Consider the following 14,604-nt stretch of genomic DNA (forward strand, 5'->3'; position numbering starts at 1 on the left):
AAGGAGGGCGATTCTTGGGATATTTCAATTATAGATACAGTTACAGTAAATATTCTTGTAGGGGGTCTACTATAGTATTAAAAGTGATATTTCACTGGACATTTAATTTAAACTAACTATTGTATTTTTCAGACTATAAGACGCACCCCAAATTTCCAGATGAAAAATAGAGGGGAAAAAAATGATGCGTCAAATGAGGGTCCATCTTACAGTCTGAATTCAGCTTATCGGGGAGGGATCGGCAGCACTGGTGGAGATGGTGTTCGGTGGTCCGGCTCTGCAGAGAGTTTATATGACTCCTATCCTAGACTGTTCGGCAGTGCTCGATGGTATGGGGGCTCCAGTGACATTTTCTGAAAGCCCGGAGCCCCCGCACATCCATTGCTACAATACGGTGGCCTCCGGAAAAATGGCTGCCGTAGGCGGTGTATGCGCAGATTGAGATCTCGGCACAGAGATCTCGTCTCCTAAGATCTCATCGCCGAGATCTCAATCTGTGCACGCACCGTCTACGATGGCCATTTTCCTGGAGGCCACAGCAATGGAAGTGCGGAGGCTCCTGGCTCTCACAACATATGGGCGGAGCCCCTCATAACACGACACCGAACACTGCCGAATACCGCTGCACCAGTCTGGGATGGGAGTCATATCATCTCCCTGCAGAGTCGGACCACCGAACACCCCCTGTACCCAGCCCAGGGCCAGCAGAATCGCCAAACTCCTGCTGCCACCACACTCCTGGTAAGTACATTCAGACTATAAGATGCGCCAGCCATTTTCCCCAAACATTCTTGGGGAAAAGTGCATCTCATAGTTCGAAAAATACGGTCCCTCTTCTGATTGGTGATGTTTCACTGATTTTGGAACAGTTTTTCTTCTTCTCTGAGCTCCTCTGTTGCAAAGTTACATCTCTGGTAATAATGGTATAAATGTTTCCTTTAACAAACTAGGCGGGTATTACAGAACTTCTCTGTGGGCGTTTGATTTTTATCTTATGATTCTGCCCAATCAAAATATGACCGCACCCACTGAGAAGTTCTGTTGTATACACCGAAATGATTGAAGGGAAAATTTGCACTATTATAACCAGGGGGCACAGGATGGAAGATAAAGAAAAACTATTCCAGAGTCATCAGGGCAGCACCAATCGGACAATGTACTCAGTAAAAAATCCATTGAAAGGTCCCTTTTCGGTAAAAAAAAAATAGTTTCTATCGGTTTTGTGTCTGGTATACAGGTGTCTGTAAATTTCGCACTATATTACAGTAAATACCCTACATCAGGGGCGGACATGTCAGTGGTGCAACCTGTTCAGCTGCATCGGGGCCCAATAGGTAAGGGAGCAACTTCTACCTCCAAAGCAGGTGGATTAGCGCACTATGATGAGTTACTGGACTGCAAAAGGCCCCTTTATTGTTCTTGCACAGAGGCCCTCTTCTGTCTGTATCCACCAGTGCCCTATATAATCTAATTCAAACACATTTTCATATACACCCCTTTTAGACAAATAGATAACAATTTTTGATCCTGATAATATTACATAATGATGTTATAGTAAGGCAGCCTCCTGCAACACCTAAACCTATCCACAAACATAAATTAAAAAACATGGCATCTATACTTATAGGGAATGTATCATCTGAAAGTTACATATTTAAATCAGCTTCTTGAGTTAAAAGTATTTAAAGAATGTGGCATTTTTTAAAAAAAATTGCCAATCAGTATAAAAAATAGCAATTTTCACACTGGTCATCGGGGTTATTTAGACTCCTGTTCCTTTAAAAGAAGACTTTTCAGAAGTTTCATTATCATCACAGGCAGGATTAAAGTGACAGGTATTACCTCTATACACAGCTGATAACACATTATCCACCACTGACAATGACCAATGGGATCTGAGTCAATCTATTAACACAAATGTACAGGTGGATTTCCAGAAAGAACAGCAAGTATAGAAGTGTGGAAAAGTGTAGAAAAGCACACTGGCCAGGGATTTTGGACCTATCCTGCCTTATGGACCAGAGCCTTAGTATTATAGGATTGCTAGGTCTTGTAAGAATAGAAATACATGTATTAGTGAATTTGAATGCAGTCCCATAATATATAGCACATACGTGGAGGGAAACGCCAAAGCAACCACTTTTTGAAAAGATACAATTGTATAGACTCAGGTAGGACTCATCTAAAAGTATACAGTCCCTTTAAATCCATTGTGGCAGGCAGTATTTGAGCACTTGGCAGAATGTGATGAATGTGTGTGAGACCCGCCTGCCTATTCACCATGATACAGACAGCTGACAGCTTGTGTTAATTGCCAGGAACTTCATAGCCATACCAAATGTTTGTCACTACATCACAGATTCAAGATGATATAAAATCAGAAAATTAAAAAAATGAAAATAGATTCGTAACAGAGTTATAGCAATGTTCCCAATAATGCTGGATAGAAGTATAGGAACTGGAGTTCTTACTTGTTCTGTGTTTTAGGGAACCTGACAGCAGATTCGTGCTGCCAGACCCACGTGCCTCATGAATCAGATACTTCCTGCATTATTCCAGCTATGAAGGTTTAACTCTTAAAGGGGTTGTCCGGTCTCAGGCTACAAGTCTGCGGTCACTCCATGTGACTGTAGACTTGCGAATCCTCACATCGCGCGCACTCCGTGCTATGAGGAATGGATTCTTCAGCGCTGGCGGATGTGTGAACACAAATATGTGATTTGCATACTTGAAGTCATGTGCCGACTAAATTGTGCGTGGACTCGCTAAAAGGACATTTATTGTACGAGGTTGGACACAGTCCAGTCAGAATGTGGCCGGAAGTATGCAAATTACATACTTGTGGTCACAGGACCGCCCGCTACCGGCACCGGAGAATCCTGACAGCGCACAGTGTGCGCAATGTGAGGATTTACTAGTCTCCAGTCACATAGTGACTGCAGACTTCTATCCATTTAAATGCTGTGGTGCAAACATAGATTTACAGGCCGAGCAGCAGCCATGTTTCTTGAATGACTAGTCCCAGTGGTAGACCCGGCATCTTTTCTGCTGCTCTGCTCTTCAAAACTGATAGTTCTTTCCTTATGTGTAAGTAGATGGAGAGACCTGTCAGTCTAGGGGAGCAAGCGCGGAGAAGCTGCCAAGACATCTTAGACACATGGTCCTCAACTTGTATGTTTTCTCAGAAATAAGTAGTGTTAGAGTAAAACATACATGGCAGGCTGAGGCTCTCAAGGTTATGGCCCAAACTTCTGCCTATCGTTTCACCTGCATCATCATATAGTACATGTGAAGTTGGTGCAAATTTATTGTCACGCCCTATTCCATCGGCCAGGACAGTGATCTCTAGCATGGGAGAGAGCAAACCACCTCTTACCTGCTGATATGATTCCGCAGCAAAGACCTCACCCCAGACTGGTAAATCTAAAGAAGAGCCACAGACATCAGCAGTGGCCACAGACCACTGTCATGGGCAATGGAGGAGCAGAATGTGCTAACCAATTGGCACCAACTATAGAAGGGCAGGACCCAAGTATGGATCCATCGCATATAATAAAGCCAAAGACTGACAATGCAATAAGCATTTCTCCATCAAATTATCGCCGCACCGCCATCTCTGCTCCCCCAGTGCTACCTGCTGCTCTCATCTAATATATAATTGCCTAGAATACTACTTCCTGCAATTTGTGCCAACTTCCGTGGCTTTGTCCGGAGCTAATGTCCGGAGATAATGTCCGGAGCTAATGTCCGGAGCTAATGTCCGGAGATAAGTGACGTCACCAGTGTCCTACACCCAGGCAGAGCACAGGGGCCCCAGGCAGCATATGGGGCCCCAGGCAGAGCACAGTGGCCCCAGGCAGAGCACAGGGGCCCCAGGCAGCATATGGGGCCCAGGCAGAGCACAGTGGTCCCAGGCAGAGCACAGGGGCCCCAGGCAGCCTATGGGGCCCCAGGCAGAGCACAGTGGCCCCAGGCAGAGCACAGGGGCCCCAGGCAGAGCACAGGGGCCCCAGGCAGCATATGGGACCCCAGGCAGAGCACAGTGGCCCCAGGCAGAGCACAGGGGCCCCAGGCAGAACATGGGGCCCCAGGCAGAGCACAGGGGCCCCAGGCAGAGCACAGGGGCCCCAGGCAGCATATGGGGCCCCAGGCAGAGCACAGGGGCCCCAGGCAGCATATGGGGCCCCAGGCAGAGCACAGTGGCCCCAGGCAGCATATGGGGCCCCAGGCAGAGCACAGTGGCCCCAGGCAGAGCACAGGGGCCCCAGGCAGCATATGGGGCCCCAGGCAGAGCACAGTGGTCCCAGGCAGAGCACAGGGGCCCCAGGCAGCTTATGGGGCCCCAGGCAGAGCACAGTGGCCCCAGGCAGAACATGGGGCGCCAGGCAGAGCACAGTGGCCCCAGGCAGAGCACAGGGGCCCCAGGCAGAACATGGGGCCCCAGGCAGAGCACAGGGGCCCCAGGCAGAGCACAGGGGCCCCAGGCAGCATATGGGGCCCCAGGCAGAGCACAGGGGCCCCAGGCAGCATATGGGGCCCCAGGCAGAGCACAGTGGCCCCAGGCAGAGCACACACCAAATCGGAGGCCGAGGGGCCCCGCCAACCAAATCGGAGGCCGAGGGGCCCCGCCAACCAAATCGGAGGCCGAGGAGCCCCGCCCACCAAATCGAAGGCCGAGCGGCCCCGCTCACCAAAGCGGAGGCCGAGGGGCCTGGCCCCGCCCACCAAAGCGGAGGCTGAGGGGCCCCGACCACCACATCGGAGGCCGAGGGTCCCCGCCCACCAAATCGGAGGCCGAGGGTCCCCGCCCACCAAATTGGAGGCCGAGGGTCCCCGCCCACCAAATCAGAGGCCGAGGGGCCCCGCCTACCAAATCGGAGGCCGAGGGTCCCCGCCCACCAAATCGGAGGCCGAGGGTCCCCGCCCACCAAATCGGAGGCCGAGGGGCCCCGCCCACCAAATCGGAGGCCGGGGGTCCCCGCCCTCCAAATCGGAGGCCGAGGGGCTCCGCCCACCACATCGGAGGCCGAGGGGCCCCGCCCACCAAATCGGAGGCCGAGGAGCCCCGCCCACCAAATCGAAGGCCGAGCGGCCCCGCCCACCAAAGCGGAGGCCGAGGGGCCCGGCCCCGCCCACCAAAGCGGAGGCCGAGGGGCCCCGACCACCACATCGGAGGCCGAGGGGCCCCGCCCACCAAATCGGAGGCCGAGGGTCCCCGCCCACCAAATCGGAGGCCGAGGGTCCCCGCCCACCAAATTGGAGGCCGAGGGTCCCCGCCCACCAAATCGGAGGCCGAGGGTCCCCGCCCACCAAATTGGAGGCCGAGGGGCCCCACCAACCAAATCGGAGGCCGAGGGGCCCCGCCCACCAAATCGGAGGCCGAGGGTCCCTGCCCACCAAATCGGAGGCCGAGGGGCCCCACCAACCAAATCGGAGGCCGAGGGGCCCCGCCCACCAAATCGGAGGCCGAGGGTCCCTGCCCACCAAATCGGAGGCCGAGGGGCCCCGCCAACCAAATCTGAGGCCGAGGGGCCCCGCCCACCATATCGGAGGCCGAGGGTCCCTGCCCACCAAATCGGAGGCCGAGGGGCCCCGCCAACCAAATCAGAGGCCGAAGGGCCCCGCCCACCAAATCGGAGGCCGAGGGTCCCCGCCCACCAAATCGGAGGATAAGGGGCCCCGCCCACCAAATCGGAGGCCGAGGGGCCCCACCAACCAAATCGGAGGCCGAGGAGCCCCGCCCACCAAATCGAAGGCCGAGCGGCCCCGCCCACCAAAGCGGAGGCAGAGGGACCCCGCCCACCAAATCGGAGGCCGTGGGGCCCCGCCAACCAAAGCGGAGGCCGAGGGGCCCCGCCCACCAAAGCGGAGGCCGAGGGTCCCCGCCCACCAAATCGGAGGTCGAGGGTCCCCACCCACCAAATCGGAGGCCGAGGGTCCCCGCCCACCAAATCGGAGGCCGATCCCGCCCCCCAAATCGGAGGCCGAGGGTCCCCACCCACCAAATCGGAGGACGAGGGGCCCCACCAACCAAATCGGAGGCCAAGGAGCCCCGCCCACCAAAAGTAAGTGCGCCCCCGGGTGCAAAAGTAAGTGCGCCCCCGGGTGCAAAAGTAAGTGCGCCCCCGGGTGCAAAAGTAAGTGCGCCCCCGGGTGCAAAAGTAAGTACGCCCCCGGGTGCAAAAGTAAGTGCGCCCCCGGGTGCAAAAGTAAGTGCGCCCCCGGGTGCAAAAGTAAGCGCGCCCCCGGCCCCGGGTGCAAAAGTAAGCGCGCCCCCCAGTCCCGTGTGTGAAAAGTGCTGCTGTAAAGCTGGTAGCGCTGTTCAAGCACCATGTATTTCCTTCAGGAAATGCCCATCTAATATATAATTGCCTAGAATACTACTTCCTGCAATTTGTGCCAACTTCCGTGGCTTTGTCCGGAGCTAATGTCCGGAGCTAATGTCCGGAGCTAATGTCCGGAGCTAAGTGACGTCACCAGTGTCCTACACCCAGGCAGAGCACAGGGGCCCCAGGCAGCATATGGGGCCCCAGGCAGAGCACAGTGGCCCCAGGCAGAGCACAGGGGCCCCAGGCAGCATATGGGGCCCCAGGCAGAGCACAGTGGTCCCAGGCAGAGCACAGGGGCCCCAGGCAGCCTATGGGGCACGAGGCAGAGCACAGTGGCCCCAGGCAGAGCACAGGGGCCCCAGGCAGCATATGGGGCCCCAGGCAGAGCACAGGGGCCCCAGGCAGCATATGGGGCCCCAGGCAGAGCACAGTGGCCCCAGGCAGAGCACAGGGGCCCCAGGCAGCATATGGGGCCCCAGGCAGAGCACAGGGGCCCCAGGCAGAGCACAGGGGCCCCAGGCAGAGCACAGGGGCCCCAGGCAGAGCACAGTGGCCCCAGGCAGAGCACAGGGGCCCCAGGCAGCATATGGGGCCCCAGGCAGAGCACAGTGGTCCCAGGCAGAGCACAGGGCCCCAGGCAGCTTATGGGGCCCCAGGCAGAGCACAGTGGCCCCAGGCAGAACATGGGGCCCCAGGCAGAGCACAGTGGCCCCAGGCAGAGCACAGGGGCCCCAGGCAGAACACGGGGCCCCAGGCAGAGCACAGGGGCCCCAGGCAGAGCACAGGGGCCCCAGGCAGCATATGGGGCCCCAGGCAGAGCACAGTGGCCCCAGGCAGAGCACAGGGGCCCCAGGCAGCATATGGGGCCCCAGGCAGAGTACAGTGGTCCCAGGCAGAGCACAGGGGCCCCAGGCAGCCTATGGGGCCCCAGGCAGAGCACAGTGGCCCCAGGCAGAACATGGGGCCCCAGGCAGAGCACAGGGGCCCCAGGCAGCATATGGGGCCCCAGGCAGAGCACAGTGGTCCCAGGTAGAGCACAGGGGCCCCAGGCAGCCTATGGGGCCCCAGGCAGAGCACAGGGGCCCCAGGCAGCATATGGGGCCCCAGGCAGAGCACAGGGGCCCCAGGCAGCATATGGGGCCCCAGGCAGAGCACAGTGGCCCCAGGCAGAGCACAGGGGCCCCAGGCAGAACATGGGGCCCCAGGCAGAGCACAGGGGCCCCAGGCAGAGCACAGGGGCCCCAGGCAGCATATGGGGCCCCAGGCAGAGCACAGGGGCCCCAGGCAGCATATGGGGCCCCAGGCAGAGCACAGCGATATTTTGGACCACTGTGCGGTGTTTCAGACCCCCTGTGTGATGTCTGGGGCCCTGTTCTTAAGTATATTAAAGATTAAAGTAACGTATATTAAAGTATATTATAGATCAAATTTGACACGTTTATGAGCACCATTGAGTGATATACTCAAGAATGACATAATTTTTCAACATTTTATGGTTTCAAACTGTAAACACTCAGAGTTTTTTTTACTTCAACCAGAAAACCTTAACGGTTCATAAAAAACTTGACTGTTCAGGATATGATAAAAGTCATAGTATTCTGAATCTTTAACTTATAAAGATACCTTTACATGGGGTGATTATTGGTTCCAGAGAGGCTTTCGGCCGATAATCGTACACATGGCTGGTGACAGGACAATACAATATAAACGTTCAAAGGTAAACACTGATAACATTAAAATCTAATATATAATTGCCTAGAATACTACTTCCGGCAATTTGTGCCAACTTCCGTGGCTTTGTCCGGAGATAATGTCTGGAGATAAGTGACGTCACCAGCGTCCTACACCCGCTCAGGGTGGACAAAGATATATGCCTTCGTGGTGCGCGGCACTTTTCTGATTGGTTGCCGCCTGCCGCGAGCGACCAATCAGAAATGTGCCGTACTGTCAAGAATTGTCAAGAGCTGGTGAGTGCAGCCATTTTTTGTTCTTTCTTACTATTATTTATTAATTGTATTATTCTTACATTTGAATAAATAAAGTATATATGGATTCTAGACTCCCGATTCTTTAGAATCGGGCTGCCATCTAGTATCTAATAAAGGTCTTATTATTATAGGAAACATCATATGAATGATTATGGATTGCTAATTGCAAATAAAATACTTCTTGTAGTGCCAAATTCTTCCCACTATATCATCGCATAGTACACAAGCGGGTCCTGGAGCAGCTGACGTGATCACTGCATCCTTTCAGGAGTTGTGACAGAAGTGTGATCTCCATTAAATTCTCTTCTCTCTTTTTGTTATTCCCAAGCCTTGACTTCTACGCAGCATTGTTTTAATGTTTGCCTATAAAAATGCTTTTATCAAGTGCAGCTGATAGCGTGTCTCACGAGTCATCTTCATGAATCGGTTTCATTCTATCAGAAGCCACATTTCCGAAATATAAAAGACATTCCCGGCACATGTGGCATGATGTCATCTATTTGATTCTGCCGCAGCCTTAGTCGACACAAAAGAATCAGTTGCCATGGCTGAGAGATGCAACAAGAAAGCCAATTATCACATGGCATGTCCTGCAAGTCGTACGACCAAAGGCAAAGCTGCCAGCCAAGGCATGGTGTAAGAGAGGACAGTCGGATAGGATTAGAGGACCTGCCTAAATCTAACATGATACTGTACGAATCCGGATTACACGACTCGTTACAGAAGGGACAGACTCAATTCCCTGCCTAGCGATGAACATCAGTTATTGCAGTAGTGGCTGTGTATTGCAGAATTGCTCACTTTTCTGGACTTACAGCGTAGAGGTCACTAGTTTTAAACAAAAATGAAATAAACAAAAAAGAATTTTGCTTACAAATAAACAAAGTAAAACAAACTGTCCCATAAACTAAAACATGTATAACATTAATCCCCAATATGACCAAATTCATCTCTTTCATTAATGTTGAGTGACCATATTGCCAAGTACATGTCACCATTAGTGATGAGCGAATATACTCGTTACTCGAGATTTTTCGAGCACGCTCGGGGGTCCTCCGAGTATTTTTTAGTGCTCGGAGATTTAGTTTTCAGCACCGCAGTTGAATGATTTACATCTATTAGCCAGCATAAGTACATGTGGGGGTTGCCTGGTTACTAGGGAATCCCCACATTTAATCAAGCTGGCTAATAGCTGTAAATCATTTAGCTGCGGCGAAAAAAACGAAATCTTCGACCACTAAAAAATACTCGGAGGACCCCCGAGCGTGCGCGGAAAATCTCGAGTAACGAGTATCTTCGCTCATCACTAGTCACCATCAAAGCATTAAAAAAAATGTATATATTCGATTTATTTCCCAAGTTATTCAGCGGACAAGATCTGACCAAATGCTATATAGTTTTTGTACCATAGTCAGCAGCACCATTGTCCTTCCGATGACTCAACATTGGTTGCGTTACGCAATCGTGGTCTTGTCTACAATCAGCCATCACCCGGTCCAGCTCATAAGACGTACTGTGCAGCTAGTTTTAATCTTGCTTTGAACAGACTGAAACTAACTTAGAGGTCTGACATGCCCATTAATCGATATATAATGGAGCAAAGTCAATCAGCCATGAGTCCAAATAGTTAACATTCATGGCTAATTGTATGTGCCAAGATTATTGCCAAACACAGGTCATAAGGTTTGATAGTGGATAGTGCATGTTATTCTAATGTGCGTTACTTAAAGCGGAGCAAACAGCCTCTCCTGACTTGTCTGTTTTTTATTCTCCATAGTGCAATATTTCTGTTATTCCTCATATAAATGTATGAATAAATTAAAGGGGTATTCCCATCTAAAAGATCCTATCCCAATATGTAGTAGGTGCAATAATAACAATATTAACAAATACCTCCAATAAGAAATGTAGTATAGTTCTTCTGATTAGCTACATCGCTTACCCCATGTGCGCACATTGCGGTAGCTTAGGTATCCATGGTTATCATCAATAACAACTAGCTAACTGTCACTATATGAGTGGTCATAACTATGGATACCTAAGCTACTGCAATGCCCACACATGGGGGAAGAGACATAGCTAATCAGAAGAACTATATTACATTTCTACATTGGAGGTATTTGCTAATATTATTATTATTACACTTACTAGATATTGAAATAGGATCTTGGAGATGGGAATAACCCTTTAAGTCACCATTTCTCTTGTCAAACAGCTACATAGTCATCAGTGATTGGAGACTGTCAGGCTGTGTAGAGGCTCACACCACCAGATGTTAATTTATTCTTACATTTCTAAGAGGAATAATAAAGGAACCGCACAACACTGTATGTTCAAGAATTATTATATTATAGGGAATACATTTTACTAAAACACAAGTGCCAGAGAAGCTGACGTGTATAATGCAGCCCATAAATATTTAATAACTAATTTGGCCAACTTTCGCCATCAACACAAATTCCCCCAATAACAGCGTCATGTGAATGTTAGCTCCACAGAGGAAGAGAAGATGAGCAGCTGTCAGATCTAAGTGACGCAGGTCATCCCCAGGGAACTATGTTCTTCCATGACAGGCCCTATAGACATTAGCATGCAGACAGAATCTTCCAATAAAGTCGAATGTTTCTGAGCGATTTATGGACGGGCGTTACTCCATAGTTGTAGACCTTGGACTTGGAAGTAACATTTATTCAAAAGTATAAATAAAGTGTTCAAAAACATGGGAAACGTGTTGATGGTACGTTGTCTGGTGGAACCCAGCTCTGCATCCTGTGCCAGATTAAAATAAAGTGGGACCGCTCCTAAAAAAATCACCTGATGAAGAAGCTCAACCCTTTCTTGAAAGAGGTTTCTCCATCTTATAAAATAATGTAGGAGATGCCACCTCTAGGTGGAGTGCCCGAGATGTGAGAATGAAGGTCTAGCCCTGTATCAAAAAATAGAAAAGTTGTATATTGACTCAACAACTGGTGAGTCTGGTGACAAATGCCTTGAATGGAGGTGCGGTGCACGGAGGCTCCAGACCGACTTCTGGGTGTAGATATAGCAGCAAAACGGAAAAATCCGGCATCCGCAGGAAATGAGGTAAGTATATTATAGCAACATCGTTTAAAAAGGGAAAAATTAAAAGTCAAAACTCAGATGGTCATGCAGCTAGGTAGCTAACTAGCTGCGTGACCCCCACATCACCATAACTAGCCCCCCTTTCCTGCACTGCGGTACTCCTGGCTCCCAACAGCTGTTCACTCACATGGGACAGTGCCACAGTTCCCTACACCACCATTGTACAGTAGAAGTGAAGCGGGTACAACACAACACCAGCACTGTGTCCCCTTCCTCTTCAGGATCAGTGGGGTCCCAGAGGTTGGAAGCCCCCCAATCATAAAGTGATGACATATCCTAATAATCGGGTGCCAAGATTGTTAAACCCCTTTAAAATTAGCTTTTCACCAAGTTCCATGCATCCTTCTAATCTTTTTTGAGAGGACATCTCCTAGAAGACCATTTTCGATGCATCATTTTGCATGGTCCTCTCCATATAGTCAGGATGACTTTTTAAGAAAACGTTCACTGCCCCGTATGATAGTATGCTACCATGCTAATGTTTGCATTATACTTGATGGGCAGCACGGTGGCTCAGTGGTTAGCAATGTTAGTTTGCAGTACTGTTCTGGGTTCAAACCCCACTAAGGACAACAACAGCGAGGAGTTTATGTGTTCTCCTCGAGGATTTGGGTCCTCCGCTTTCCTCCCACTCTCCAAAGACATACAGATAGGGAATGTGGATTGTGAGCACCAGTGGGGACAGGGACGATGATGTCAGTAAAGTGCTGGGGAATTAATGGCGCTATATAAGTGAGGAAAATAAATAAATAATAGTTGGTAGTGGGTTAAAGGGGCACAAAGTCTTACTCTTACACATTTGCCACATTTGCTATAGAGTTTAATGCAAATAATGTCAGCCATGTCAGGGTTAGAAGAAGTAGCCTTGAAGAGTTTTACTGACAGGTAGTGAAGGAAAATGTATGCCCCCATGATTACTAATGCATGTCACATATGTGCTGTGTAGAGACCCTACGGTGGTCCACTGATTGTCTGTGAAGGTCAGCAGTATCGCATAAGCATGGTGTCACAGTAATAGAGTAGCTGCCTTTGTAGATGGAGGAAGGGTGTGTTTCCAACATGAATTCTGAAGGCCACCTTTCCTGGATGATGCAAATCCAGACACATGCACCTGACACTATTGTTCCTGCGATGCATACCAATAAAGCCCGGGTTCACAGGGGCCATCTCCCAATAACAAAGGATTATTGATCAATAGCAGACACAGCTTACCCTCACCCATATCAGCTCTCGCACGTCTGTACTAGCCAAAAAAAAAAATCCATATATGATTTGCTAGGCAAATTTCCAGAAATTATTTCTTCGTCCCATTAAGTAATTATGAAAATGCAGAGTCCAAAATTAGAGCCCGTATTTGATACAGACAAGATAACAGTTCCTGTGTATTGTTAAAGGGCTGAGTATGTGACAAATGTACATGTGGATTTCTACAGACACATCTATTACATCCCCGTGAAGCACCATGCTGCAGAGAATGGGTGGAACAAGGCAACTGCTAACACATCCCATCTGCAGCATGCAATGCAAGGAAGCCCAGCGAGGGGTTAATCCCGCATGACAATTTCCTTCTCCTATATTACCTACATATCTTACAAAATCTCAGCAACCTTCACCTCCCACTAATGTGCTGTGGGATATAACACTATATGGCAGCATTAACAATGGACGTCCACACCTTTCCATCCATTCATTGTCTCAATACTCTTTAATCACTAGGAAAATATTATTAAACCCCTTGATCTAAAATCATATGGGGACGATTGTAGACCAAGATTGATTTTTTTTTTGTTATTTTGGTAAATATTTATTTTTATTTACTCTTGTATATGTTAAATCTTTGGTGTATAATGTGTCATTTTATTACACAGTGTGTATTCTATCAGACATTAGGATTTAGTATGAACCCTTTTTTTTACACCGTCATACACGTGCGTTGCATCTACTGAAATATTTTGGCATTAATCCTTATTTCGCGACTCGTCTGTTAAATGTGCAGTTTCCGTAACAACCACCCTTTACGATTGCCGCCACACGGACCTGATCACTGTCTGTCACCTATGTGACACCGGGGATGACAGCCCTCGCCAGGTCTCCCCTATGCGGTCCCAAGCTTCCTACTACATTTTACTCCACACGGTATTAAAATGTGCGCAATATACGTGCTCCGAATACCAAGAGGCGCAACTAATAGCGAATCATTGATACTGACTGATTCGGATAAAGGACAGTGATCTGGATGCATGCAGCAAATGATAAGATGCTTCAATAGGCACAGGTTCTATTCTAGACAATTCCCACACTGTCCCCTTAAAATGCACATGCAGGGATGTTACTGGAAAGCGGCTGGTACTCACCCTGCTAGCACTGGTACAAGCTGAGGATGCTGTTGGAATGAAGGCTATTTCCAATCTGCCTTTGTTATCCGAGCTTCAAGCCAAAGGATTGCTGCCAGGGTGGGTGAGTCTGCTCCCCGGTCCTAGTGCCTAAAATGAGCAGACTCCTCCTGCCTTGGTTTAACCGCTTGTCTGCTGCTAAATTAACTCCTAACCTGCCTCCAGAATTCCCTGGCCCAGCCCAATTTTATCCAACATCTACAAGACCATACAATCACTTTATCCCTTGTGTTTCTCCAGATATTACGTTACGCCGTTCCTGAAGATGAGATCTGAGACGTCTGGAAAGCTGGACAATTGTTATGATGTTTACTGCATATTTATCAGCAAGTATCGTAAATATAGATGAATTCCTTATGAGCGCTTTAAATAACGCTGGCATAAGACGGATTACAGCTGAATTTTAGCATCTATACTGTATATTATAACCGCCCTAAACTCTGATGATCTAAGTTTAGTTCATGCAACTCTGAAAGAAACCTAACGACCCAAATTAAGATTATGCAGGATTACTCATTCTCCTATAAAAAAAAACAAACTACATTGTGATATGTTAAAGAGACCTGACATCAAACTATGGCTATTAAACCACATTTAGCATTCTACAAAAGTTCTTTTATACATGTCTTCATGTTCAAATCATTTCTTATATAAAGAGGGAAAAATGGAAAGTATTAGGTACCTTCCCAAAGGCCATTTTCCTGGCAGAACTCCTGCAATGGAAATATTTCATAAGGTAAATACCTCTGCAATTATCGCTGCTAAAATAGT

At 49.1% G+C, this 14,604-nt stretch overlaps 1 protein-coding gene across 1 annotated transcript in view; it reads right to left on the reverse strand.

Annotated features, from left to right (window-relative positions):
* The window catches only part of DCX (doublecortin), a 137,221-nt gene extending 123,297 nt beyond the window's left edge, over window positions 1–13,924 (reverse strand). The window contains exon 1 of the mRNA XM_077285165.1: window positions 13,795–13,924. The gene's annotated coding sequence lies outside the window, so the exon portion shown is untranslated. The remainder of the gene's footprint in view (window positions 1–13,794) is intronic.
* Window positions 13,925–14,604: the final 680 nt, after the last annotated feature.

This window comes from Ranitomeya variabilis, chromosome 2, assembly GCF_051348905.1.
Source record: "Ranitomeya variabilis isolate aRanVar5 chromosome 2, aRanVar5.hap1, whole genome shotgun sequence".
Taxonomy (NCBI): Eukaryota; Metazoa; Chordata; class Amphibia; order Anura; family Dendrobatidae; genus Ranitomeya; species Ranitomeya variabilis.